This window comes from Pleurodeles waltl, chromosome 6 (assembly GCF_031143425.1).
Source record: "Pleurodeles waltl isolate 20211129_DDA chromosome 6, aPleWal1.hap1.20221129, whole genome shotgun sequence".
In the NCBI taxonomy this organism is placed as follows: Eukaryota; Metazoa; Chordata; class Amphibia; order Caudata; family Salamandridae; genus Pleurodeles; species Pleurodeles waltl.
Window position 1 is genome coordinate 1,652,134,018 of NC_090445.1, and position 22,476 is coordinate 1,652,156,493.

Sequence of the window (22,476 nt, forward strand, 5' to 3'; positions counted from 1 at the left end):
GGTCTGAGAGAAAAGGGCAGTCCCTCCATACTCACTACCATATACACCCGTCATATGAGAAAGATGTCTCAAAGGAGAAGCCAGTCTCCCTCCACACACCCTACTACACACACTATTCATCTGAGAGAGATGTCTTAGTGGAGAGGCCGGTCTCCCCAAACAGCCTATGCACACCCGTCACAATTAACTTTAAAACAAAACCTGCACATTTTCTCAAAAAAACAAAGGTTAAAGTAACATTAAAGTTAGGTGAATTTTTCTGTCACAACTTTAACTTTCTGAAATAAAAATACACAAAAATTTAGCAGTTATATTTAGCAGAACTAACTATAACTTGCATCCCGCCATGCGATGCTTATGACTTCACATATGACATCACTTATTACATGTTCAATAACATCATTTATGACATCACTCATGACAGCACAAATTCAATTCTTGATTGATATATTAGCTCTCAGTGTCCTTCCATAAACGCATGTGAAACATCTCGATCCTGACAACGATCTGAAGGATAGGAAAAGCATTTAAATGCCACACTAGCTACATCAAAGTGCATTTCCTCTTACGCTCTTCAGTAGTACAAGGAGCTACTTGTGGGCTAAGATCATCTTGCAATCTCATGCAAGTGCACTGACGCATTCTGGGCCATCTTGAGAGAGAATAGGTCAGCATACCATAAAATGCAACAATCCAGCCTAGAAGGTGTTAAGATCCCCAGAACTAGGGTACATTAATTAGAAGCGGGTAGTATTATGTTATGGTATATTTACTTGCTATAGCACAAGAATCACCCCAAGAGGGGTTTCTCTGCGCTTATAGGAAACCACTAGGGAACAAATTCATTGAACCGTGAGGTTTTGAGCATCTTTCTAAAATGAAGATGGTTGGAGCAAATACAAAGTTCCTATGGCAGTTTGTGTCAATATACTAGGGCCAGATCGTAGAACGGTCTTCTACCTGTCTTGGCTTTCTTCATCCTGGGTACTGTGAGTAGTGCATCACCACTAGTGGAGATTTTTCTCCATAGGAAGCATCTGGCAGGACCAGATCCTTGTTGTTTTGCATACCTGAGACAGTAATGTAATATTCTTGTGCAAAATGAACCCTTTTTTCTCAACTTAGGCAGAGCTGAGGTTCCTTTAGGAATTAATGGCCTTTTGTTCGGAGCTTCTTTCAGGTCACAGTGCTTGCCTTGTCTTCTGCCTTCCATTCACAGAGGATTTTCATAATAAAAAAAAACACGTAGTGAGATCAGTGTCTGCCATCTTGTAGACCTTTCAACACCTCTTTACAGCAGAGATGACAAGGTACCCCGCCGGAATCTTGTTTGTTCATGGTCACCATTGTGTGATAGAATAGGCGCTTTTCATCGGAGAGCAGTTTTACACATGATGTTTGCAGTTCTCGGGTTGTTCTACAGTTTACTCGGAGGAAAGATTTGCAGATCTTGTTTTTGTGAAAGATGCACACATCTCTTTCAACTGTCCCTTTAATGATAACATCTGTCTAAAAAACAAACATGTTAATGCATCTGATGTGGTGGAGTGGGCCCGTCTTTGCCACATGATGGCATTAGAAGTGTGACATTTGCAGCTTAGCTCAATCAAACTGTATCAAATCTATTACACCATTATAGGGTACAAAAAGTTCCAGCATCACTTCTAATCACGGTCCACAAGTCGGAGGTCACAGGCAGACTGTTCTTCACACTTCTATTATCAGAGATTTTGTAGAACACAATTGCATTGCACCACCTGTTCAATATCCTTTGGTCTGTCTTACTGCTGCCCTCTATAAGCTGTTCCTGTTTCATGTTCATTGGCGAGGTGCATGTTGGATACCTCACTGGCCAGACATCAGGAGGTAAACCCAAGTGGTTCCTGCCACCCTATTACCATTGGTTGCTATATTAGATTTGAATAATTGCCACCCAGACAGTCTATCCACCTGGTTCAGAATTGCCTCCTATCCATTGTCAGAGACTTTTGATCAGTATTTAAATGAAGTGATATGCTAGGGAAGTCCTAACATTGTAGGATATAAGGTAAGGGGAGCCTCGAACCTCTATAAGCAGGCTTTCTGCAAGAATGGCAAAGAATGGCTCAACCATTTTTTTTCATTGCAAGCACATGGCACAAAATAACAAGAAGAAAAAAAGAAGACAACAGCTGCTTGAATGTGATGACCTAGGCGGTCCATACAATTTATTAATTTTTAAATGAAAAAAAAACATAACAATTGCCTATAACTTTAATAGCAGTCAAGTGTACGTAGAACAGGTATGGAAAGCCTTTTAATTCAAATCACAGGAAAATATGATTCTCATTGAAGAAAAAAAGGTGCTATTGGCTTTGAATGACTGTAACCTGAAGACATAGAATAAAGACACGAGGATGAATAAAAAACTAAACGGGTAAAGATTGGAAAAAAGTCATGTCACAGAAAAAAATGCAAAAGCAATTCTTTTCAGGTGGGTGTAGAGGATCAAGACAAATGACATGGTTCACAGCGCAAGAGTCAGCGGCTGAAGATAACTGAGCCACTGACCACTGCTATATGTTGGGTGGGCTGAAGCAAAATGAGAGTAAAACTGACCAAAGATCTTCTATGGATGTACATAGCCAAAATAGGATGCATGCACAAGAAAATAAGACACTACCAGGAGAAATACCCCAGAACCAGGTTAGAGTTATTGCAGATGACAATAAGTCATGCCCTAAGGTAACTCTAACTCTCGCCCTTGCCATGCACAGCTAATTACCCCACATATTACATCTTTCGTGAGATCTTCTGTGGCATCACTGATATTATCACTGCAACATCTGCAGTAAAATTATTGTTGAGAAAGCTGTACAGGGCGGGGACACAAGTTATAGTTACCTTAGGGCATGAGTTATAGGTACTTGAAATACCTCTAGCTATAACAGCTGAATTTCAATGGTTTTGTGCGTGTAAATTCAGAACCTAACTATAACTTCCTGCTTACCTTTGCTTTTTTCAGATATATATATATTTATATATATATATATAGAGAGATATATGTATGTATATATATATATATATATATATATATATATATACATATATATATATATATATATATATATGTATATCTATATATATATATGTATATATATATATATATGTATATATATATACGTATATATATACACATACATACTTCTATATATACCAAAGGTTACAGCGACATTATACTTAGGAGGTAGAATTAAAAAAAACATAGAAATTCACGTAACCCTTTCGCTGCCAGGGCTTTTCCCCTCCTGTGCTGTGCCTTTTTTGGCTATTTGGGGCAGTTTGCGCTTATGCCCTCATAACTTTTTCTCCGCATAAGCTACCCATGCCAAATTTGCATCCTTTTTTCCAACATCCTAGGGATTCTAGAGGTACCCAGACTTTGTGGGTTCCCCTGAAGGAGACCAAGAAATTAGCCAAAATAAAGCGAAAAGTTTGTTTTAAAAAAAAAATGGGAAAAAAGGGCTGCAGAAGAAGGCTCGTGTTTTTTTCCTTGAAAATGGCATAAAAATGGTTTTGCGGAGGTAAAATCATCATCTTCCCAGCTTTCAGGAGCAGGCAAACTTGAATTAGAAAACCCAATTTTTCAACACAATATTGACATTTTACTGGGACATGCCCCATTTTTACTATTCCAGTTAGTGACAGAAATGGGTGAGAAACCAATGAATCCCAGAAAGCTAAACATTTCTGTAAAGTATACAAAATTCTGAATTCAGCAAGGGGTCATTTGTGTAGATCCTACAAGTGTTTCCTACAGAAGGGGCGTGGCCTAAGGCCGATGGAGCTCCCGGTGGCCTCCAACCAATATGCACCAATCCTGTCTCTCTGACCCCCGGCTCTCACTTGAGAAATGCTGAAGTGAGTGTGGGAACCCCCGCAGCACCAGCTGGTCGTGTGGCAGGGAGTCCGGACAGTATTAGCAGAGCGGACGGCCCGGACCCCGAGACGGGCTGTCTGACAAAATGGCAGCACTGGAGTGCGCAGTAAATGAAGGCGGGACCTGGCAGTGAGGAGCGGATCTCGCGAGGCATGGCTGGCGACTGTGAGGGGCCGACCGAACCACACGCCTGAGTAGCCGGGACCATCGGAGGAGGTGCTGTGGGAGTGCGCATCGAGCAAGTGGAAGGTGCCGGCGCTGGCCTGGCGGCGCTACCCCAGCCCTATCAGGAACACTGGAACGTGATGAGTTCCCCCCCAGCCTTGGACGTGTGGGGGGTGGGGAGCTGACAAACAAGCCTGCCGAGACGGCACTGAAGACACGGCACAGAGCTGCTGTCCCCGGGCCCCGCGCCTTTTACTGGGTGTGGGGTGAAAAGGTATTTGGAGAAGTGGTGATTCCCCCTCTCCCCTTTTCTTCTTTTGCTTTGAGGAGAGCTACTCAGACCCTACATCTGCACCTCTGCAGCCTGCACTGGGCACGGAGAGCAGCAGGACAAGAACGTACCGGCGCGGGCGGGAGGTGCTGGCCCTGGGGCGCTGCCCTGGGCCCGTTCCAAAGCTCTGAGACGCGGAGAGTTCCCCCCCTGACCTCAGGGGTGTGGGGGGGGAACGGAAGAGGGGGTTCGGCTGGCCTGTGCTGGAGTCGCAGAGGTGGGCTATTAATCCCTGGACCTGAGCCTATAACTGAGCGCAATAACGGATGAACGCGGGATGGCTCCCTACTGACTCACTCAGGGGTGAGAGCCCCACAGCAGAGAATTTGCCAGGAACCCGGGGGATGGAGCCCTGCTGGACACCTCTGACAAAAAGCCAAACCTGGGATTTGGAACGCTGACTTTGGAGCGCGAAGTTGGGCCCATAAGAGGTATCCCAAGAGTACATACACCAACACTGAACACTGGAACACTTCTGAATAACCCCCGAATAGAAATTTTAAGCATCAGGACCCCTGTGGATGGCCTCCTGATCCAATATGCTAGGGATCCAACTGGAGGGGAGACTTAGCCCAACGTAACCGAAGCGACGAGTGGTGGTGGAACAACAGGTGTTTAGGACCAGAGGAGCTCAGCCCTGAGGCAGAGAAAAAGCAGCCAAGAATGGGTAAACCTAAGAAGAGAGACGGAACCAGGGAAGAAAGCGGCTCCCAGAGAGAGGGAGGGACCGGTGAACCCGACAGAGGAACCACACTAGACATACTGTTGCAAGCAATTCAAGCGTCCAGAAAAGCACCTGAACTTAAAATAGACTCGATCTTGATGGACCTGACACTCCTCAGGGATGACCACAGACGACGAACAGACAGAGTATTCGCCAACGAAAAATCCCTGGAGCGCCTTACCCCGGAAAACTTGAAGATTACTAAAACAATAACTGAACTGACGACACAGATCAAAACACTGGAAGCGCGTGCTGAGGATGCCGAAAACAGAGCACGGAGAAGCAATCTGCACCTGGTTGGTTTCCCCGAGAAGGCAGAGCAGGAAGCTCCAGACTTGGAAACATACTTGGAACAATGGATACACAGAGAGGTAGTCCCAGAAGGCTTATCGCAGTACTTCGCTATAGAGCGTGCCCACAGACTACTCGCCAGGGCCCCTCCCCTGGGGGGCCAGGCCGCACCTATTATAGTGAAGCTGCTACATTTTAAAGATAGAGACCTTATAATATCTCAAGCAAGGAGGAAAGGGGAGATCATGATGGGGGACCAGAAGATAATGATCGTCCCAGATTTCACGAGAGATACCCAAAGGCAGAGAGCCAACTTTATCGAAATCAAACGGCGGCTCAGAGATAGAGACATATGATATGCCATGCTGTTCCCGGCTAAACTAAAAATTATTATAAACAACGATACCCTTTTTTTCACATCACTGCAACAAGCGCAAGAATGGCTGCACTCCCTGGGACCGAATGGGGAGGAAAATCGGTAAAGTGCTACAAAATCGCAAAAGGAACTACACAGGAAGAGGAGGAGACGCCTTACGAGAACTGCTCCGCCTCGCACTCAGGTACTGTAAGAACAGGAAGAAGTGGTGAAAGCAGTAGCGGCCCTAGGAAAAGAGGACTCCACATCCCCACACCCATCGGAGATCCAGTCAGACCAGGAGTCGCTCTCCCATAGTGCCTCTTGCTCATCAATAGACTCGACCGCAAATTTGCCAAGAATAACGCCTAGAACATCAGACGAAATCATCTGAGGGACAGTAAACTTTACCACGTGCCCCGGGGAACACTAATCAAGGAGGTGTGTCCCGGAGCAGGGACATTGTGGGAATTTCATGCATCATGAGATTATGACACTTGCCAGATCCCGGGGAAGCCAGCACACAAAGAAGCCAGATGACAGGCTACACGATCCCGAACTCTCGTCACTACTAAATAACTGCAAGTATCGCTGAGGAGCCGGGAGGGGGGACATGACACTGGGAAAATTTGGTTTGGGTGGGGGGCAATGGGGTAAGCACATGGGTCTTGACTCAGCCCCCACACACAATGTGTTCTCAATTGGGGAAGGTTTGGACGGGGAAAGTTCTAAAACCGGTCCTGGGGAGAGGGAGGTGGGGTATAATAAGAATAATTTTGTTAGTAGTTAGCAAGTTTAGAATAGGAGATCCAGCTCCAGGCTACATGACCCTCTGGCCTAACCCCTGTACAAGTATATGCTACAGAATACTCAGCATATGCACGGGGGTCCTGCAATGGGTCCGACCAAGGGTCCCATGCCAAAAAACAGAAACACTCATAGACAAGGAAGGCCGATATGTCCTAGTGACAGGCCGCCTAGGAGGACGGGACATCACCCTGCGGGGCATTTATGCCCCTACCCATGACCAAAACACCTTCCTAAATACAATTTCACATAAGTGGGGATCACATTTAACCCAGGCCACAATCGTGGGAGGTGACTTTAATTGTATTACAAACACTGACTTAGATAGATCCCATCCACCCCTAGTGCATTCACCTATAATCAAGACGGCCAAGGGTTTCACTGACTGGCAAAGGGACTGGGGCCCGATGGACTCCTGGAGACCCCTCCACCCCCAAGAGAAGGACTACTCTTTCTATTCGCCCATGCATGACCTGCACGTCTGCCTGGATGCCTTTTTGACATCCCCTGACGTGAACTGTACGGTACGAAGTGTAGAATATCTCTGCCGTACCATATCCGATCACAACCCACTACTGCTCAAATTAGACTGAAAGAGGGAACACCCCCAGCTACCAGACTGGAGGCTCAATGCTGAAACACTGGAAGATAGTGCCTTTCGACAAAATCTCAGGGACACGATCAAAGAATACTTTGTGCACAACCAGGGCTCCGCCTCCTCCCGAGCCCAAGAGTGGGAAGCTTTCAAAGTAACATTAAGAGGTCTATGCATATCAGGGATAGTGGGGGTCAGGAAATCACTGGAGGGGGAAATTGATAAACTTGAGACAGAATTAAGAACCCTGGAACGTAACAGATCAGATGAACCAGAACTTGCCACGAACATATCTGAGACTAAGAATAAAATAGCGCTAGCTCTGGAAAAGCTTTGATGCTTTGATTATAAGAAATATATAGCTAGACAGCACGCAGAAGGAGACAGAGCGGGTCCATTGCTGGCCTGGCTCGCAGCACCGCCAATGCAGCAATCACTGGTGATGGAGATAGTGGACCCGGTGGGAAGGCGCTTATATGGACAGGACGATTAATACTAGCTTCACTGAATACTACTCGACTCTTTATGCTCCACCTGCGGTACCCCTAGAGCCCGAACAGTTACGAAGCCTTGCAAATACCCAGCTTCCCACTTTGAACAGTGATGACCAACAGACATAGGGGGGATTGATAACTCCTCAGAAGGTGACGGCGGCGGTGGAGGCGATGGCTAGAGGGAAGGTACCTGGGGCAGACGGACTACCGACGTAATTTTATAAAACATATGTAGATCTCCTAGCACTGCAACTGAGCGACCTTTATAGAGAGGCGCTTGAGACCGGTAATCTGCCTCCATCCACAAATGAAGCTATTGTGGTCCCCTTTCCAAAACAGGATCGCCCGCCAACAGATGTACGCTCCTATCGCCCCCTATCCATGCTCAACATGGACTACAAAATACTGAGCCGAATCCTTGCCACGAGACTAGTGCCCCACGTGGAACAATTGATTCACACAGACCAAACAGGCTTTATTCTGAATCGTAGCACTGCCACAAATATCAGGAGACTAATTAAAATAATGCAATCGGGGGCCCCAACCCTTACTACAGCAGCAATAATAGTGGTAGATATTGAAAAAGCGGTTTACAGCCTCAGATGAGATTATTTAGAAATAGTGATGTGACAAATGGGCCTTGACTCGGGGTTCCTAGGGTGGACAAAATTACTATATTCTACCCCCACAGCAGGCGTTCGCACAGGCAGAATAATCTCTAGCTCGTATAAAATTGGAAGGGGCACAAGACAGGGATGCTCGATGCTCACTGTCACCCCTGCTCATTCCCTTGCTATCGAGCCACTGGCACAGATGGCAAGAATCGGAGGGCATTATGAAGGATTAACTATAGAGGAGCAGACACACAAAATTGCGCTATACAAGGATGACATGCTAATATTCCTAAAGGACCCGAATGTGGAGCTACCAGGAGCAATGGCTCTGTTAGAGAGATTTGGGGGCATGTTGGGACTCCACATAAACTGGCAGAAATCCCTCCTCTACCCTGTACGACAAGGAGTACCTCACGTTATTAATGGACGGGGCCTGGGCTGGTCCCCGACCACGTTTCGTTACTTTGGTATTAACATATACCACGACATGAGAGACCTATTAGAAAGCAACATAAAGAAGGCGATTCGGAAGTTGAGATCAGATACTCAATTCTGGGAGACATTACCCCTATCAGTTACAGGCTGGATAGCGCTGGTGAAAATGGTGGCCTTGCCAAGATTATTATACGGTTTCTCGACCATACCTGTAATAATCCCCCGTCCAGTCTTCAGAGAGATTGATTATATTCTCACTAGTTTTATCTGGGGGACAGGACGTAGCCTTACATAAACTCCAAAGGCCCACAACGGAAGGGGGACTGGCAGCCCCAGATATAGAGTTAGACTATTTAGCAGGGCAACTCCAGTGGCTAGCTAAGGAATGGCATATTGCTTACTCGTATGAATCAGAGGTACACACAGGAGAGCTCCCCGCTACAGTCCTTGCAGGAATACTCCTTACACCTGGTGGGAGGTGCGGGACGGCCTCATTGGTGACACAAGTCCTGAACCACTTCTGGAAATGCAGCTTACAGCGTACACGAACCACACTCCCATACTCACCCAACCTCCCTTTGACCAACCTGACTGTATTACCTGGAGGCAATAACATTGTGGGAATCACAAAACTAGAGATAACTGGTGTCACTTCGTTGGGGGACCTTTTCAAGGACGGGGAACTGATGACATACGGAGACTTAATGATCCAATATGAAACCCCGGCAGGGCTGTTCCCCACGCACAGAGCTCTCATAGCACTGATACAAAGACACTGGAAACAGGGCTCAAAGGAACCCCCCACACACGATGGATGCCATACCATCTGCACAACCGGGGGGGACAAGAAAACGGTATCAACACTCTACAAAGTATTACAAAGAGACACACTACTCCCCCTAGATAAACTGAAGACCCAATGGCAAACCGACACTGGGGAACACATGGCCGATTCACAGTGGGGACAAATCACAACACGTTTACAAAGTTTCCAGAAATGCCCGCTTCAAGCTGAATAACCTGTATATATTTCACAGAGCATACCTAAGCCCCGCAAAAATAGCATCAATGTATAACACCACAAACAGTACATGCACATGCACAAGAAGCTGACCTAATACATATGCTCTGGAAATGCAGAGTAGTGAAACAATACTGGGGAGAGATATTCAACATCATCGCAATGATAACGGGTAGAAAACTCCTGCCCACTCCAACAGTGACACTGTTGGGGGGATTTCCCAGACCCCACCTGAAGAGAGTTACAAATAAATATATAGATCTAGCACTAATTCTCGCGAGGAGGGAGATTGCAATGCACTGGAAAGACCCAGGAGGCCCGCAGATACCTAGATGGAGAGACACACTTGTCAAATGGGCTGAAGCTGAGGGAAGGGTCCTGCACCAGGAAGTAGTAAAAGGGGCGAGAAAGGTGGATGGGGCTCGACAATGGGACTACCTGCTGGATCCCCTGAAAAACCCACAAACTGGTTCCAGGGAACAGAGTGCATCCTCAGAGGGAACGGACGCAGCAGAGGACTAGCATCAGTGACACTTATAAAGTCTCAAACTGTTTCATGCGGGGAGTGTGGGTCACCAAGTACAACAGTGGCCAGATGGGAAGACCACAAACAGGAAATGGAGCGGACACATGGGAATGGGGTAGCGGGAGGGTATTGTGGGATATGTTGTTTATTGTTTGCCTGTTGATAAAACAGCAATGAAAATATTTTTTTTAAAAAGTGTTTCCTACAGAAAATAACAGCTGAAATAAAAGAATATTGAAATTGAGGTGAAAAAACAGGATTTTTTTCTCCACGTTTTACTCTATAACTTTTTCCTGCGATGTCAGATTTTTTAAAACAATATACCGTTACGTCTGCTGGGCTCCTCTGGTTGCGGGGATATATAGGGCTTGTAGGTTCATCAAGAACCCTAGGTACCCAGAGCCAATAAATGAGCTGCACCTTGCAATGGGTTTTCATTCTATACCGGGTATACTGCAATTAATTTGCTGAAATATAAAAAGTGAAAAATAGGTATCAAGAAAACCTTTGTATTTCCAAAATAGCCACAAGATAAGGGGTTGAGAAGCAGTGGTTATTCGCACATCTCTGAATCCAGGGGTGCCCATACTAGCATGTGAATTACAGGGCATTTCTCAAAAAGACGACTTTTTTACACACTGTCTTACAATTGGAAGGATAAAATATAGAGAAGGACAAGGGGCAATAACACTTGTTTTGCTATTCTGTGTTCCCCCAAGTTGCCCGATAAAAATGGTACCTCACTTGCATGGGTAGGCCTAGCGCCCGCGACAGGAAATGCCTCAAAACACAACATGGACACATCACATTTTCACAAAGAAAACAGAGCTGTTGTTTGCAAAGTGCCTGGCTGTGGATTTTGGCCTCTAGCTCACCCGGCACCTAAGGAAACCTAACAAACCTGCGCAGTTTTGAAAACTAGACACCTAGGGGTATCCAAGATGGGGTGACTTGTGGGACTCTGACCAGGTTCTGTTACCCAGAATCCTTTGAAACCTCAAAATTTGGCCAAAAAAACAATTTTTCATATCATTTCGGTGACAGAAAGTTCTGGATTCAGAGAGGAGCCACAAATTTCCTTCCACCCAGTGTTCCCCAAAGTCTCCCGATAAAAATGGTACCTCACTTTTGTGGTAGGCCTAATGCCCGCGAAAGGAAATGCCCTAAAACACTATCTGGACACATCAAAATGATCAAATACAAAACTACCTGTTTTTGCGGGGGCACCTGCGTTTTTGGTCCTGGACTCAGCAGCCATCTAGGGAAACCTAACAAATCCAGACATTTCTGAAAACTAGACACCCGAGGGAGACCAGGGAGGTCTGACTTGCGTGGATCCCCCAAGGTTTCCTTACCCAGAATCCTCAGCAAACCTCAAATTTAGCTAAAAAAACTTATTTTTCCCACATTTCTGTGTGGGATCACCGCACTGGGGCAAATTTCATTCCACCCAACGTTCCACTTAGTCTCCCAGTAAAAATGATACCTCATTTGTGTAGATGAGCCAAGTGCTTGTGAAAGGGAAGAGCCAAAAACATGTCGATATTGATGGGGAACCAAAGGGGGTCGCAAAGGGCAGTGTGCAAAAAAAAATTTTAGGCTGACAAGTGCAGCAGAATTTTTATTGGTATAGATGAGACAATGCTTGGTGGTAGGAATTTTATGGATTCCTGCAGATTCTAGAAGGTTCCATCACAAAAACGTGGGAAAAATGTGAGATTTACAGCTAAGTTGGAGGTTTGCAGAGCATTGTGGGTACAAAAATGGTGCGGGTGCATGTGAAACACACCACCCTGGAATCACCCAGATGTTTAGTTTTCAGATGTGTCTAGGTCTTGCGGATTTTTCTACATGGCAGCTTCCCAAAGTCCATAAAGTACAGCCCTCACCATTCCAAGTGGGACGATTTTGAGAGTAAGCCAAACTCTCATGGCCCAAATGTAAAACCAAAACCCCAAATAATCAAATGTCTTCTTGCTTGATGTGGGATAAGATGTTTTAGAGTGCGTGGAGAGCTGAAAGACTGTTACCCCCTTCAGTAGGGCTGGGGGCATAACCAGGCCCATACTGGTTGATAGCCACCACCCCAATATATGTATATATTTTTTTAATTCCCTGGCATCTTTTAGACTTTCTGCCCCCCTGGAATGTGGATCAGGGGTAATTGCCCCATCTGCCCACTGGTGGGTAGAACAACTTTGGCCCCATTTATTTGGGGTGGGGGTATGCCCATACCCCCACCCTCTTATTTTGGAAAAAAAGCTTCCCTCGTCTCTGATGGGCTTTCTGCCCCCACTGGGGGCAGATGGACCTTCCAAAAATAGGCCAATCTGCCCCTAAGGGGGGGCAGATATGGGCAACAGTAATGTGCCCCCATGGGGAGCAACCCTTACCCAAGGGGCTGCCCCCTAAAGAAAACACACACATACACACACACCAATCCCTGGTGCCTAAGTTGTTTCTGCCCCCCCGGGGGCAGATCGGCCTAATAGAAATATGCCGATCTGCCCCCAAGGGGAGCAGAAATTGGCCAAAAATAAATCTGCCCCTCCCAGGGGAGATACCCTTGCCTACGGGGTCGCTCCCCACCTCTAAAAAACAAAACAAAAAAAACAAAAGAAAACAAAAAAATGATCCCTGGCACCTAGAGGTTTCTGCCCCCCCGGGGGCAGATTGGCCTAATAACAATAGGCCGAAATGGCCTAAAATAAATTCCCCCCCCCCCAGAGAGCGACCCTTGCCTAAGGGGTCGCTCCCCTTGCGTGAAATTGGCGCAAAAAAAAGATCCCCGGTGCCTAATGGTTTCTGCCACCCTTGGGGGCAGATTGGCCTAAAAAAAATTGCAGATCTGCCCCCAAGGGGGGCAGAAATGGCCTAAATATAATTTGCCCCCCAGGGGAGAGACCCTTGCCTAAGGGGTCGCTCCCTACCTCTAAAAAACAAAACAAAAAATTATCCCTGGTGCCTAGAGGTATCCCATGGGGGGGGCAGAAATGGCCTAAAATCAATTTACCCTCCCCGGGGAGCGACCCTTGCCTAAGGGGTCGCTCCCCACCTCTAAAAAAGAAAACAAAAAAATGATCCGTGGCGCCTAGAGGTTTCTGCCCCCCAGGAGCAGATTGGCCTAATAAAAATAGGCTGATCTGCCCCCCAGGGGGGCAGAAATTGCCTAAATATAATTTGCCCCCTAGGGGAGCAACCCTTGTCTAAGGGGTCGCTTCCCAACTCTAAAAAAACAAACAAAAAAACAAAAAAAACCATAAAAAATGGATTCCTGGCACCTAGTGGTTTCTGCCCCCCTGGGGACAGATCAGCCTGACAACAATAGGCTGATCTTCCCCAGGGGGGCAGAAAAGGCCTTGAAAAATATTGCACCCCTGGGGAGTGACCCTTGCCCAAGGGGTTGCTCCCCCTATGCCAATTTCACTTGAAAAAATAATCCTTGGTGTTTAGTGGGCATTTCAGAAGCCTGATCGCTTTACGATCCGGCTTCTGAAATGCTCTGAGAGACTTCAAAGGGAAGGAAATTCCTTTCCTTTGAAGCTCCTCAGGCCCCCATCACATAATCGGAAGAGAAATGCTTTGCATTTTTCTTCTGATCACGCTGGAAGTTGAGCTTCCAGCATGATGGGGATGTGGTCTCTGATGAGGTCAGCGCACAAATGCGGGCTGACGTCATCAGACGTCACTGAGGGGTCAGGGGGTCGGGGGTGGAAGGGGAAGGGCTTCCCCTTCCATCTCTGCCTTGGGGGGGGTGGGAGGGAAGCCCAAAGAGGGAGCGCTAGCGCTCCCTCTGAGCTCAGTGCCGAGGACGTAATGGTTACGTCCTCGGCACATGAGCACTGTGCCGTTGGACGTAACCATTACGTCCACAGCACAGAAGGGGTTAAAGAAACAAAGGTTACAAGGAGGTTATAGTTAGGTCCTGAATTTACTTCCACAAAGCCAGAGAAATTCATCAGTTATATTTACCTGAGCTAACTATATATGACTATATAACTGCACTGCTTATGACATCACATATTACATCATTCATGGCATAGTTAGTGACATCACTGATGACATCTCAAATGACATCATTGATAACATCAGTGATGACATTTTACAGTATCTGTAAGTGGTTATAGGTATGTATGATTGAAGGTGTGAATGCTTGTATTAGTTAGTGGTTGAGTTATTTTCTGTATGAAGCTATAAGTGGATGTGTTATAAGGTGTATATACGAGGAAGTGGCTGTGTGAAGGTCTGTATTGGTACAGTGAGTGGATGTCTGGGTAGCTGTATAGCTGAGAAAATGGGTGTATGAGTGTTTGTATAGAGTACTGCCTGTATGTTTCAGCTACTGTGTTAGTGTGTAACCCTCTCCGTTATTGAGAATATGGATGAGGGAATGCCAAGTGGCTTTATCAACAGATAAGTGGTTCTGTTACTTCTTGTGTGGTACAGTACGTGCATGTGTGAGAATGTGTACACATAAGAAAGAGGATGTGTTAGTAGTTATACGGGTAATTATGTAGGTGTGTAAGAGGTTTAATTGGGAACTGAGCAGCCATAATGACGTCTTTTTTACTCAGTTAGTGCGTGATTTAGTGAATGTATCAGTGACTGATTTTATCTTTGAGTTGCTGTTCCCAATGAATAAATGCTGTATCAGTGAGTCATTGTGAGAGTGAGTGGATGTGTGAGTAAATTTATTCTTAAAAACGTGGGAGTATGAGTGGCTATATGGGTGTGTGGGTGAGTATGTATTGGTGCCTTAGAGTAGGAGTTGTTGTATGGGTGACTGGGTGTGTAAGTCTTTGTATTGGTTGGTAAGTGGTTGTGTAACTGTCTGTATGGGTGAGTTCATGGGCGTGTGTTTGTTGTATGTGTGAGTGAGTGGATATGTCAGTGGTTATATGTATTTTATACTAGATTTGTGAGTCATGTATGTCATTAGTGATGTCATCAGTGACGTCACTATGTCATGAGTGATGTAATATGTGATGTCATAAGCAGTGCATTACAGGGGCGCAAGTTATGGCTAGCTCAGGAACAATAACTGCTGAATTACTCTGGTTTTGTGGAAGTAAATTCAGGACCTAACTATAACGTCCCTGTAACCTTTGTTTTTTTTCAGTGAATTTCTAATGTTTTTTAATTCTATTTCCTAAATATAACGTACCTGTAACCTTTGTTTTTTTCAGTGAATTTCTATGCTGTTTTAAATTATATTTCCCAGCTATAAAATCCCTGTAATCTTTGTTTTTTTAGAGAGTTTCTATGGATTTTTTTAACATATAGTAATTTTGATTACTATACGTTAATCCAACCACCGCCACGCATGGCCAGAGAGAGTGTGAGAATAGCTGTAAGAGGGTGTATCTGGGGTGGGAGAGGCTGTGAGAGTCTTTGTCTGGGTGTGCAAGTGTGTGCATCAGTGTGTTAGTGGTTGCGTCAGTGTCTGAGTAGGTCTGTGAGTGGGTGCATGAGGCTCAGAGTGGTCTGTAAGTGGGTGTGTGAGTGTCTCAGTGGGTTTGTGTGTGGGTGATCAGTGTCGCACTGGGTTTGTGAGTGGATGCATCAGTTTCTGAGTTGGTCTGTGAGTGGGTGCATGAGGGTCTCAATGGGTCTGTGAGTTGGGTGCATGAGGGTCTGAGTGGATTTGTGAGTAGGTGCTTGAGGGTCTGAATGGGTCTGCGAGTGGGTAGATCAGTGTCTGAGTGGGTCTATAAGTGTGTGTCAGTGTCTGAGTGGGTCTGTGAATGGGTGTGTGAGGGTCTGAGTGGGTCTATAAGTGGACGTGTCAGTGTCTGAGTGGGTCTGTGAGTGGATGCATGAGGATCTGAGTGAATTTGTGTGTGGGTGAGTGAGGGTCTGAATGGGACTGTGAGTGGGTGCATGAGGGACTGTGAGTGGATGCATGAGTGGGTGTAAGAGTGTCTCAGTGGGTTGATGAGTGGGTGCCTCAGTGTTTCACTGGGTCTGTGAGTGAGTGCATCAGTGTCTGAGTGGGTCTGTGAGTGGGTGCATGGTGGTCTGAGTGGGTGTGTGAGTGGGTGCATCAGTGTCTGAGTGGGTACGAGTCACTGAGTGCATGTATAAGTGAATGAATTATTGAATTATTGTGCCAATGAGTATGTGAGTTCTCTTCCACATTTTTTCATATTCACAAATATTTTGTGAATAATTCATGAAAATTTGCCAATTTGTACAAGTATCGCGCATAGAGACGCAAAATTATTTTAAACCCATAATTTGCCCCTAAAACACACCTATGTCACACTCCCGGGTTCAGGGTACCTCCGCCCTGGCCAATTATGCCACTTTCAACTAGAAATGTTACCCTGGGGATCGTGTCCCATGAAATAAAATGGGGTCCACAAATTTCTAGTCAGGTTGCAGTCAGTCAATTATAGCACATCTTTTCGTATGCACATTTGCGAAAATTCATGAATAGTCGTGAATTACTGGCAAACCCAGAGAGACAAATTTATTTTCTATTTAATGTCTCCTAAAATTCAGGACAGATTTTCACCAAATAAGTAAAAGTGTAATCTGCATACCGAAAGCTAGCTTTCTGCCATATTTCATGTAATTCGGTCCAGTATTTTGGGCTGTAATCTTGTCTAAAGATCCTATGGGAATTAACATGGGAAACTCAACTTTTTGACCCACCCCCTGCTTTTTCTCGGCACCCCGCTTGACTGACGAATCACCCCGTAACTGTCAGTGCATAACAAGAATCACCAGGGCACTTCTTTTTGGAAAAGTTCGTGAAGATTCCTCAAACAGTGCCACAGATATAGGCAAGTCAAAAAAACACTTTTTTTCTATGGAAACTAGGTCCTAACTATAACTACTAATAACTACTGCAAGGGATTGGTCACAAGGTAAGCAGAGGTAAGAATCACTGATCTATATTTCCCTATATGCTCTTACCTTTCAATATTTTGGTTGCCCTCTCGGTTCACAGCACATTAAATAACACAAACTCTCATAATACTTTCCATTACACCTACCCCCACCCTCATGACTACACAAATAGTACAAATCCTGCCCACTCTTTACTCCTAAATTCTCACTCTTCACCAACATCTACCACAGGCACCCTAATACAGCAACTTTAATTCACCCGCCTCTCATCCATTGCACAATTTTCGAGCCTTACATTATGATCCACATGCTCCTCCATCATCCCTAACCTATACTCCTTCCACATTAAACAGACTCAAACCAAATAAACAACATGCCACTCTTAACATCTTCGTGTCCCCTTGTCTATTACACAATAAGGCTTCTCTATAAAAAAACTACACTCATCATGTCACTCTCAGCTACCAAGTCCACCACCGACACACACAGACCCAACAAAATGCCTCATAAGCCTGCTGGAAGAGGAACACTGTATTGAAAAACAGGACTATTGTGACCCTCACACAGTTATCACCGCTAACAACACACCTGCGACAAGCTCAAAATATACTGCTCACCCTTCTCCAAACCAAAACAACACCACTACAAACACACATTTTCTAAACTGCCTGCTCATAACTGCTTGATCACTCTCAAAAAACAAGCACCACATCTACATTCTGCTCACGGACACACATTCTGACTTACTATTTGTAACAGAATCATGGTTGGGAGATGACATGGCCCCAGTGTTGCATGAAGCCGTTCCTCCAGACTATCAAACCATCACACAAAACTGTATGGGCAAGTGAAGAGGTCGACTATTCAAACAAGCAATAAATCTCTGTAAAACAGACAACATTTCCGTTCAAGATTGTGAGGCTCTCCTCACCAGATGCAACCCTGCACCCACTTCCTCCTGTAACTTTCTCCTCCTTTACAGACCTCCACCTAACAATTCAACATTCCCATACACTTTTCTAGATACAGTCTCAAACCTTATGACATTATACTCAAACCTATGCATTCCTGGGGACCTAAACATTTGGTTGGACAAACTCAATATGCCCCATCCAAAAGCTATCACCACTGGCCTAGTCACATTGAACCTACATCAGATTGTACACAATCCCACACACATATCCTAGATGTTATTTTTGCAAAGCCTGAACTAGTTACCATTCAAAGCATCACACCAATCACATGGTCTGACCACTATTTCATAACTTTCTGACATAAAACACCACAAATCAACACAAGCAACTTACGACCATGGAGCAAACTCAATTTTGAAGACTTTGGGCCAGATGTAGGAAGCCCTTTGCATGGTGCAAACTGCGAAAATCGCAGTTTGCGCCATGCAAACAGCCTTCTGCGATGCACTGTCACAATTTGCGAGTCGGTACCAACTCGCAAATTGTGAATGCAACTCGCAAATAGAAAGGGGTGTTCCCTTCCTATTTGCGACTCGCATCGCAATGCAGAATTGCTTTGTGACCGCGAATGTGGTAGCAAAGCAATTCGCAGTTACCACCAGTGTCACACTGGTGGTAACTCATTCGCAAAAGGGAAGGGGTCCCCATGGGACCCCTTTCCCTTTTTTTAACGTGGGCAAAAAGGTATTTTCAGAGCAGGCAGTGGTCCAATGGACCACTGCCTACACTGAAAAAACAAAACCAAATGGTTTCGTTAATTTTTTTATTTTGCAACTCGTTTTCCTTTAAGGAAAACGGGCTGCAAAATAAAATAAAAAAACTGCTTTATTGAAAAAGCAGTCACAGACATGGAGGTCTGCTGACTTCAGCAGGCCACCATCCCTGTGAGTGCAGGGACTCGCTATGGGGTTGCACAATGCGACCCACCTCATTAATATTTATGAGGTGGGTCTTTGCGACCCCATTGCGAGTTGCATACTGTCTGAGACACCGTTCTGCATCCGAATTTGCGATTCGGAAATTGCGAGTCGCACCGACTCGCAATTTCCGAATCGCAAATTCGGACCTTGCTACATCTGGCCCTTAGAAACACAACTAGTAGCCAACACATATCTAGTAACAATGAATTCTGTTTCAAAACTTTATGAGTGACTACAGGAAGCTTTCAATATACTAATACCACTCAGTAAAACTAAACAGGACAAAAGAAAACCAACACCTTGGAGAAACACAGAACTTAAAAACAAATCGGAAGGTTGCAATGGACCTGGCTCAAAACAAACAACATTCAAGACAAACTTCGCTACACGAACCTAACAGAATATACAAATCATCAATCAAAAAAGCTATAAAAAAAGGTACTACTCAGACAGAATTCTAAATGCTAAATCTGCAACTAAAGAATTTTATAAAATTATGAATGATTTTCAAAAACCTAAATGCATGGAAGGAAGTCATCCCACTACTCAAGATTTCACAAACAAACTGGCAACTCATTACACAACCAAGGCAGACACTTTGGACTCCTATCTAAAACAAAAGAAAACTATCAGCACCAACCCATTTCCTAAAATCCCCCCAAGAGTAAACCAACTCAGCCTCTGCACTCATTCAAACAAATATCACAAGGTGAATTTATGGATTTGGTCAAAACAAGCATGGCTTCTGGTTGCCCTTCTGACCCTCGTCCACCACACATCTTCAAGAACATTCTTTTATCTACTTCTGCTGCTTCACCTGTAAGAAGAATCATCAATAACTCTGTAACTACAGGAACTTTTCCTGAAGACCTGAAAAAGGCATACATACTTCTGTTATTAAAGCAAAAAAAACTAGACCCACAGGACCCCAACAACTACAGACCAATCACAAATGGACCTTTCCTGGGCAAACTGATAGAAAGAGCAGAATTCGCCCATACATCACAATTCATTGAAGACAACTCCAGACTTTCAGACTACCAACCTGGATTCCGCCCAGGAAAAGACTCTGAATCGGCACTCATAGCAATCTGGGATGGTCTTAGAAACACAGTAGACAGCAATGGAGTTGCTGCACTACTTCTCTTTGACCTCTCAGCTGCATTTGATTCTGTTGACCATGACAGCTTAATTCAAAGAGTTCCCAAAATCACCATACAAGGAACTGCTCTCGACTGGATTACATCCTACCTTCAAAACACAACTAATAATATCTATTCTCCCCCTCTTCTTGTCCAAACGATACCTCACAGAAGCAGGGGTCCCCAAGGATCAATCAACTCACCTATGCTTTTCAACATCCACATTACCAGAATTGTTCAATGATTTTCAACTCACATGCTACAACTATGCAGAAGACACACAAATACTACCTAACTTGGAATGCCCCAAAGAAATTGTAAACTCACAAATCTTCAGTTGCCTCAAAGCCGTTGATCAGTGGATGACTGGGAGCCATCTCAAACAGAATGCCTCCAGAACAGAAATACTCATATGTGGCGAATGGAAAATGTATGACCCACTGTGCACCTGGCCTGGCAATCTGGGACCACCTCTTCAAGTAACCAAGGAAGTTAAATACCTTGTAATTACCATGGACTCCAAGTTAACAATGAATGCCCAAGTGGACAAACTAGCACAATCAAGCTTCATCACCCACCTAGGATTTCCACACAAGGTGCAGGCTACTATCTCTCTAATAATATTCAAATTGGATTATACCAATGGTCTCTACCATGGATCATCTCTATCTATTATGATAGCCAAGCTGCCAAGCTACTATTACATATAAAGCCACAAGCCCACATCTCCCCTGCCTTCAGAGCACTATATTGGTTACCCAGTGCCAGAACATCCACCCTCAAGCTGCTTTGTATCACCCACAAAGATATACATGGAACAGGACTGCTTTTCATCAGAAACAAAATAACCAAATACATTCAATCAATCAAGTAATTTATAAAGTGCGCTACTTACCCGTCAGGGTCTCAAGGCGCGGGGGAAGCTACTGATCGAATGGCCATGTTTTGAGGCGTTTTCTGAATGTCAGGAGGTACTGGGTCTGGCATAGGTGGAGCGGTAGGGAGTTCCAGGTCTTGGCAGCGATGTGAGAGAAGGATCTTCCTCCAGCAGTGGTGTGGCGGATGCAGGGGACGGAGGTGAGGGCGAGGCTGGCGGAGCGGAGATGGCAGGTGGGAGTGTGGAAGGTGAGTCTGTTGTTGAGGTAGGCCGGACCAGTGTTGTGGAGGACTTTGTGTGCGTGGGTGAGGAGTTTGAAGGTGATCCTCTTCGTTACGGGTAGCCAGTGTAGGTCTCTGAGGCGGGATGAGATGTGGTTGCGGCGTGGGACGTCAAAGATGAGGCGGGCAGATGCGTTTTGGATTCGTTGCATTTTCGTTTGGAGTTTGCCCATGGTTCCCGCGTAGAGTGCGTTTCCGTAGTCTAATCGGCTGCTGATAAGAGCGTGGGTGACTGTTTTCCGGGTTTCAATGGGAATCCATTTGAGGATCTTGCAGAGCATGTGGAGGGTGTTGTAGCAGGAAGAGGAGATTGCATTGACCTGCTGAGTCATGCTGAGTGCTGAGTCCAGGATGAAACCTAGGTTACGTGCTTGAGTGGTGGGTGTGGGTGCAATTCCTAGGGAGGTAGGCCACCAGGAGTCGTTCCAAGCTGAGAGGTTGGTGCCGTAGATGGGGATCTCTGTTTTGTCAGTGTTTAACTTGAGGCGGCTTGATTACATCCAGTAGGCGATGGTGTGAAGTCCATTGTGGAGGTTGTTTTTTGCAGTTGCAAGGTCTTTCTTGAGGTAGAGGATCAGCTGGGTGTGGGCTACGTAGGATACTATGATGATGTGGTGGGTTCGTGCGATGTTGGCGAGTGGGGCCATATAGACGTTGAAGAGCGTTGGGCTGAGGGAGGATCCTTGGGGGACGCCACAGATGGTCTTGGAGGCTTAGGACAAAAACGTCGGAAGGCGGACTCTCTGGGTTCTGCCGGAGAGGAATGAAGATATCCAGTCGAGAGCCTTGCCGCGGATCCCGGCATTGTGGAGGCGTGTGCGAAGGATATGGTGACAAGTGGTGTCAAAGGCTGCAGAGAGGTCCAGGAGGATGCGCGCTGCGGTTTTGCCTTCGTCGAGCATGGTCCTGATGTCATCTATAGCAGCGATGAGTGCGGTCTCAGTGCTGTGGTTCTTGCAGAATCCGGATTGGGAAGTGTTGAGCGTCTTGTTGTCTTCCAGGAAGCGAGATAATTGTCCATTCACGATTTTCTCTATGACCTTTGCTGGGAAGAGGAGGAGGGAGATGGGCCGGTAGTTCTTGGGATTGTCTGGGTCTGCCTTGGGTTTCTTCAAAAGGGCGTTGACATCGGCTCTCCGGGAAGGTGGCT